This window comes from Xenia sp. Carnegie-2017, unplaced genomic scaffold (genome assembly GCF_021976095.1).
Source record: "Xenia sp. Carnegie-2017 unplaced genomic scaffold, XeniaSp_v1 HiC_scaffold_6, whole genome shotgun sequence".
NCBI lineage: Eukaryota > Metazoa > Cnidaria > Anthozoa > Malacalcyonacea > Xeniidae > Xenia > Xenia sp. Carnegie-2017.
This window is the reverse complement of record NW_025813526.1, coordinates 11883868-11891666: the sequence shown is the minus strand read 5'-3', so window position 1 is coordinate 11891666 and position 7799 is coordinate 11883868. Positions and strand designations below refer to the sequence as shown.

The following is a 7799-nucleotide window of genomic DNA, read 5'->3' as shown; positions in this document are numbered from 1 at the left end:
GATCTTTTTCTTATTATTTTAATTAAGAAAATGGTCGCTGAATAAAAGCTTCTCAAACAAACATCAAGAATTTTTCATATCATACAAATCAAATATTGCTTCAATTATGACAACATTTGTCAATTATTTAATCAAAAACATTGATGTATAAAACTAGAAACATTATTCATACAAGCATATCAATGTAATTGGACAAAAAATGCTAAGGCAATCAATCAATACAAAAAATTTATAAAGGGACAAGCTGTTGAAAGGAACTTGTTCTGGAAAATTCGCTACGTCTCTTGTTTTTATCTTGTCTCAATTGTGTAACGTAGAAGTTTTATTTTGTGACGTGTTAAGTTTGGCTTCATGATTCATCCACATGTGTCCCAGCAGGCGATAAAGGTTTTTCCTGTGTATATGTCGTAACCATAATTCAAGAAACAAAAACTGATCTAAAAAATAAAAAGACGACTTGTGTATAGAAATAATAGGAGAGACAATGGCAGACCTTGGCTATGTTTATGCGTCTATTTTTAGAAATTAGTATTCTTCCAAATATTGCATTAATCATTAATAATTTGTTAGATACTTAGAGCGAAAATTTTGTTTTGGAATTAATTTTTTATTTACAATTAACCACCAGCCTCTAATATTTTTGTTTAACAGTGGTCAGCAAAAGAAGACTGGATGCTTAAAAAATTATGTTTCTTTTTTAATTACGATTTTAAATGTTCCAGTCATTTCACGAAAGCGTAAAATTTGTCATTAAATGCATGCAAAACTAAAAAATACTGCACTATAGTGTTCCTTTCTTTCATAGCTACGCTTTAAAATAAATTGTTGAAAGAATTTTGAAATGGCCACTGAAACTAAATCTTCACAATTAAATACATCCTCAATGAATTTTTATTATAATTGATCTGTAAACTTGCTGTCATATTTCCTCGATGTTAGAAATTTAGATACTTTTACGTGTTTCATGATCTAACCGTACGGTTGATGATGGTAGAAACATTTCAGATACTTACTTAAAATTTTTTAGGAATCAATAGTTTCTCGTAACTTAATACCTATAGAATAACAAAACACTAACAATCGTGTTACAACATTGTTACAGCAAAGGTAACTTGTCACACTTGGTAAAGTTAAATTAAGAACCCCTAAAGTATTGCAATTTGATAGAAGATTTTATAGAAAATTTAATACCATAAATTTGCTAATAAAGATCGATGAACAGATCTATTTGAATAGTTTATGAGTATTTCATGCAAGAACACCAAAGACAAGTGCAATTTTTTAATAGACAATTTATGAATCTAAATTTTTTTAAAGAAGTAACTTGTACAATTTTACGCAAGGCAAGACTTGTTTAAGATACTTCAGACATATACAACTCCAGACTTAATGTGATTTTTCTATTCAGAATTAAAAACACGTGCTATTGATAAAATTGGTTTGAAAGATTATTTAATTAAGAACAACAGGTTCGTCTGTTTGTTTAAGTGATGAAAAACATTTGTATAGCTTTAAACCAATTACGATAAAAAATTTTTGTAAGTCTGCTTATGATATTGTCGTGTGATTTTTGAAAGCATACGACCAATTACTTTTTCTTTTTTCAATAAAAGAAAGACTAGTTTGTGTGTTTTGGAAAAAAAGTTATTAACAACTGATATTGAAATATGGTATAACAGTGATACGAGTCTAATTATTCCTTCTCATTTACATACAGCTTTATCAACACCTTTAATTCATCACCCTGATTTCAATTTCCTCATGGCAAATTCTTTTCATAATTAATATTTAATTTCTAAGATTAGCGCGTGTTAAGCCTGTGCTGACACAATAAATATCACATTGTCTTTAGTCTCTTGATAAAGGTTGTGCATGTGAAGCAGAAGAGGATAATGAGGTTCATATCTATCTTGATCATTTTGATTGTGTTATGTCTTTTGGCTGTACAGGCAAGATACTATAAGGTATGTAAATATCTTTTACCTTTTGCTCCACTATTTTATCTTCATATCCATATAAAATAGCATATATTTGTATTATATAATATATTAATCCTAGCACAGTTTTAATATGCATATGACTTGGACAAGATTTGATCTCGCACCTTCGGGATGAGACTCCAATCTCTTTGGGCTTGGTAGCAACAGTTAGAGCGGTGGACTAGTATCTCGAATGTGTGAGTTCAAATTTCGTCCAAGTCGCATGTTTTTCATGTGCATATTAAAACCGTGTTAGGATTAATATATATATATATATATATACTGGGATGATAACTTGTATTAAATGACAATTTCAAAAACATGTGTTCCAGAACACTTAAACAAATTTACGGCGTAAATATCCGGCTTAATGTGACCCTTGCAAAGATAAACTTTAAAGCTCTGTTCAATATACAAATTAATACTAACATAGCTTTTACTGAGGTAAAATCTTTTGCGTGAAAATTCTATTTAAGTGGTGTACAAAATTTCAAATGCAAAAATAAACACACGACTTCTTACTTTGAAAAGATAATTAACTTCAATACTTTGTAATCCACGAGATTCTAAAAACACGTTTTTCAGAATTTTTTCAATCAGCGAATAACAGCTGCGTGTCTGCTACCAATAAAACTCATTAAATTCATCAAATGATTTTCTTTATATTATATTGGAAACAGAGAACCCTTATTTTTACAAGGAGCATAAAGCTACAGGCGCAGAGTCTCTACTGATAACCGGAGAAAGAGTTAACACAAAATTAAGTAAAGATTATTGGGCGCTGTTTTATATAGGAGTATTTGACTCTTATTATATAAACATCATTGTACTTCGATACACAATTAAAATATATTCTTATAAAGCCTTTCTTTTGAAAGCGACTTTTAGGTATGTGTATTCTGACCACTGCAAAGCTAAAACAAGATAGAAAGTTTTGTCTTAGTAGAGATTTCAGACTTCCGTGTCCTCTTGGTCTTATTTGTCTTGTTATAGTTAATTCTTATTTAATTTACAATTCCTGATTTAATTAAAAATAATATTTCTGATACAGCTGCATACACCGGCTAACATCCTTGTGCACAGCAAAAATTGCACTTGAATATATCGTATTCAAATCTCCTTGAAAAACAACATGGGCACGAAATATTTTCCCACGACAACTAAAGCGCTCATATTTATGTTATAGCTACTATGTTTTAATACTGCTGGTCATGAACAAAATATTGGAGATATAACTATTGACTATATATCAACTCTAATTGCGGCATTTTATCCGCAACAGTTGTTTTGAAATACAAAAATAAGGGTTATCAAGATATAAAAGTAAAATAATAAATGCTTAATGTGTTGACAAGCTAAAGATACTTATTTGAAGAACGGTTAAGTCAGTAAATATATAAGCAGAAAAGTCTTAAAAAAATTTCGTACATACTTTAGCGACTTAAAAAATCTCAAAAGTAAAATAACTTTTTACTTAGTACATTAGGGTTAAATAGGATTTATGTTTTAATTGTCTGGCTAATGCAAAGAGAACATATTTCAACTGTTTCCTTGTTCTTTTCAGGAAATTGCAAAGAATTGTTGCATTTTGGAATGATGATAGTTGTTAATTATATAACTAATAAAAACCTCATTTAATCATATTTTAAATTTGCCCTTGCTTAAAGCGGTGAATAACAATAAACATCTAACAATGTTATTCAATAGCATACAAAGAGTCAAATTATTCCTGTTCTTACAAAATAACATTATGGCCCGATGACAAATGTCAAATGGATAGTCAAAAGCTGTTGACGTTATCCATGAACTTTGCGTGCTTCTTTAAGCATTAAAAAATTTCTTACCATTTTTACGTGAGATAAAACTAACAAAAACAAGTTGATTACATACATGAGCATCTTGTGTCACTTTTATTAATTAACTCAATTTTTTATCGTTTACATGATGTGCTGAAAACTGATCATAATACGAATTCGCTAAAATTTGGGATTAATTGAATTTTCCGCAGAATACATCAGGTAAAAAAAAATCTCAAAACTAAATATAATTATGTTGACGTGTTACGATTGAACTTTTGAGCATACTAGCAAAACTGAATTCAAGAGGTCATGCATGTCGACGTATTCAGTGCGAGAGTCTGAACGAATTATCTATGGCAATAAAGTGCGCGTAAGATAAAGACAATAGAACTAAGGCGTAAAATACGATGTACATAACTAGTAAGAGCTATTAAAAACTTCTCAGTTGTGACAAAATGCAAACCACGGAAAGATGATCATTTCACAAAATCACACAGGCAAATTTTATCAACTCATACCCAATCGGCTAAATGCTGACGTAACCAAACATGCAAAATACCCATTTTGTTTTCGCACAAATTAATAATTTTGTAGATGTGAAAGATCATAAAAACATAATAATCAAGTATATAGCTCACAATTATTATTCTGTATTGCAGTGTAAACAAAAATCAACTGATTATTATAGGCTATACTAATACAAACATTAGTGAGCTTCAGCAAACAACTACGACTACGAGTAGGAAGTTTTGCTGTGTGACGGAATGGTACGAGAAAGTCCGTAGTCGTTGTTGCATCGTCAAATTGTTTTTAAGCGTAAACAACAGAACGAGCTTTTTACTGTGAAAAACACCGCATTTTAAGTAGCAACTACGGCTCAATTTATCCTTAATAACATCGACGAATTGGTATTACTGGTATAGCGGGGATATAATACTGCTTAGTGAGAAAATTCTTCATTATTTTACCGTTTTTGTATTATAGATTTGCAGTACTTTGTTTTTTTTTCTATCATTCACTTTGCGTTCCAGATACATGGAAGTTTTGCAAATCGTATTTTCGTTTTAAATGTAAATCTTCGTTCAAAAAAGGGACTTCAATAAAGCTTGAAAGGTCAAAATAGTATTGTAAACGAAGCTCTTGCACATTAAAAAAATTTACCTACTTTCTTTTCTTTAAAAAACATCGTAGTTGCGACTACAGTTTTTAACAAAAGATTGATGCCGGCTACGAGTTTTTGATGTCACAACAATGTTTTTGCGCCAATATGACGTACTTCGTACTTGTAGTCGTACTCGTAGACTTTGCCAAAGCTCCATATTGTCTTTTTTAGAAATGCAAATCAAGTTCAGAGTGCTATTTCAACGAATGTTGCTCACGAGGACGCTGCAAACCAATGATTTCACCCGGATACCGTTGTAACGTGTATCGTATGCTTCTCAGTCAACAGTGTCCTTGTACTCGAGGATTTACCTGCACTGCAAAGTCACGTGTAAATAAACGACTTAGATGGACTTGCCAGTCAATAATGTGGAGACACGATCCGAACGAAGAAGAGCTTCATGAATGGTTTGAGATGTTTTATTAACAATGTCTCTAATTTTGGAAAGACATCCTCTATAATTACTATATGCCTTTCATTTAATTGTTTTAGCAAATTATTTGTTATACACTTTGTTACATGTAAGAATCTGATCGGGAATAGTTATACATAACTATTTCTTGGACAAAAACATTAATAATCAGTAAATTTTTTTGTGAATATTACGAAATACAATTGTTTTTTTCAGGATTATGCACCACAAAATCAGTCGAAATCATCAACATTTCCATTTATTTTTAATTTATTATTTTTAATATTAAAAGTGCAACAAAATGAAAATTTTTGTTAAAAGACAATATTAAAGTGAATTGTGAGTGGCAATAATAATATCTAAAGGACATGATGGCCGTGTTTGGAAAATTTTGCAGGGTAAAATGGTTCAAGTCTTAAAGACTATCGAATCTAAATTCTTTCGCCCGAATAGATAACTTTCTAAGTATAAACAAATTTTTGTCCAAATTTTTGTTTATACTAATTAAGGAGAAAAAAATTTAATTCATATTTCTAAAAGTATACGAAAATTGTAAAAAAGAAAATTAAAAATAAGGACAGCATTGAAATATCAAATCTTGAAATCAATGAATATTTTAAATCACAGAAGAATATATATATTCGGTGAATTTAGAAAACCATGTTAAATATGAAGTTTGCCAACTCAGTTTTGCCTATGGTGCTGAATGAATGCTGTCTCAACTCTTTATTTGATTGGTCCAAAAAAAATTATGGTAAGACTATCAAAGGTTCATCAGAAAAGATAGAAGTAGCTAACATTGTGGGAACATGATGTACATCAATTCAATAATTGTCAAAAATTTTGATAGCAAGATGTTAAAATATCAGTCAAAACTTCCCAAAATCTTTAATGATGCTAAAATATCTTTAAGTACATTCAGTGGCGTAGCTAGAGGTCCCGCTACTCCCGTCCGGCAGGAGTAGAAATTTCTCAAAAAATAATAAATATTCTATTTGGAGATGAAATATACATAATTTCACAAACAAATTGTAATATTTTATTTCATTCGTTCATTTTCACGCTTTTATTCGGTGGTTGGTAATCGTAATAACGCAAAATCTTAAGGTTTGTCTTGTAACCTAGAACCGCCTTTTCTCACCATTTCAATACATACTCGCGCGATTTCTCCACGTATTCCACCTATCTTCAGAGGGAGGAAACACTGATCTCGAAATAAGACTGAATCAAGCATCTAGCATAAAAGTTGAAAACAGAGAATAAAGAGCGGCCGCCATTACAAAGGGACCAAATATCGAAAATAAGAAGCAAATATATTGTGGATTTATAGGAGAATAATCAAGAATTCTCAACAAGCGACTACATGAACAAAACTGAAAGATAAATCAGTTTATATATAAGCTAAAAATACGATGAAATATTATGAAATATGGTCAAACTGCAACGATTTTTGTAATCAGTAACTCAACTTGGATATGAAAGAACTATGGAAAATATCCCGGAACTGCATAGAAATAACTAGAATTTTTGGAATCGCAGTTCAGAAGTATAAACGGATTAAATAATCGCATTTATAGTCATAAACTGATCAATCCGTTAAAGTTACAACACTTCTTTACGAGTGATTCGGAGTGAAACCAATATTCGTTTTTTTATATGGCAGATTATTCTTTCTCACTCCCTTTACTATCGCCACAAAGGTTGTTTTCAATCTTCTGAGTTGTCTTAAAGCATAATTTGGCCATGTGTTGCTATATTTTCCATAGTTTTGTTAAAAAAACTTTCGATGTGTCTGTCTTTTAGTGACGGCGGCGGTGGCTTCAAAATTTCTTACCACAATTATAGAGTAAATGGTTTGAACCCAGGAGTATCGTTATATGTCTGTAAATGACAATAGTCCAGGTTAATAAAGTCCTGAGAAGGACTGTTTTTGTTGTTGTTGACTGACGTTAGTCAAAATGCACGTATTTACGTATGTTACTAACCATATTAACATATAAAGCATGCACATGTGCTTGTCCTCCAGATGCTCCCCCAGCAACAGTTGCTAAAGCGTGCGTGACGTCAATGCAAAGGGTCTATATTAAGGGGCTATAAGAGCTTGACCGCTATACAGTATGCAATATAGCAGCGTAATTTTGTCGGTCTACTATTGCTGAGAAAATGTTGTCTAGAGTACAATCTTCCCCATCTACAGCGAGTGGTTTCTAATCGCACACAAATTGATAAAATTGCTCGACATTACGACATATCTACTTGATTTTTGCACGACTCGTGGAAACGGATTCAGACCCTGAGTTATCGTGTCAAGCTGATAATTGATTGAAGCTTACACTTAGCATAAGTTTTTCTTACTATATTCTTTGTATTTTATAAAAATATGTGTGTATTCATGCGAAAAACAAGAAAACGACGATCAAAGGATACAAATCACCTAATGTTTATGT

The 7799-nt window shown here is 31.2% G+C and overlaps 1 long non-coding RNA gene across 1 annotated transcript; it reads left to right on the top strand.

The window, feature by feature from the left end:
* The first annotated feature begins 1808 nt into the window (after positions 1-1808).
* On the top strand, positions 1809-5660 carry LOC124457751. Its single transcript, XR_006952765.1, has 2 exons — positions 1809-1964; positions 5112-5660. It is a non-coding gene; the product is annotated as an uncharacterized LOC124457751 (long non-coding RNA).
* The last annotated feature ends 2139 nt before the right edge of the window (positions 5661-7799 follow it).